The following is a 338-nucleotide window of genomic DNA, read 5'->3' as shown; positions in this document are numbered from 1 at the left end:
TTCATATAATTGGTCATATGTAGGACATCAATCTGTGCAAGAATCTGACAATGATCAAGAGGATATAGAAATTGCACAGAACGAGCAAGGTATGATCTTACACTACACTTTATTTGGGTAGCCCGAGTTAGATTGGTTTGACTATTTTGGTTGACGAGTTTGACCGGTTTGACTCTTCTGGTTGACGAGTTTGATCAACCAAAATAGTCAAACCAATCTAACTCGGGCTACCCAAATAAAGTGTAGTGTAAGATCATACCTTGCTCATTCTGTGCAATTTCTATATCCTCTTGATCATTGTCAGATTCTTGCACAGATTGATGATGTCCTACATATGA

The sequence above is a fragment of the Tarenaya hassleriana genome, unplaced genomic scaffold (genome assembly GCF_000463585.1).
Source record: "Tarenaya hassleriana unplaced genomic scaffold, ASM46358v1 Cleome17, whole genome shotgun sequence".
Lineage (NCBI taxonomy): Eukaryota > Viridiplantae > Streptophyta > Magnoliopsida > Brassicales > Cleomaceae > Tarenaya > Tarenaya hassleriana.
This window is presented reverse-complemented; position numbering follows the sequence as displayed.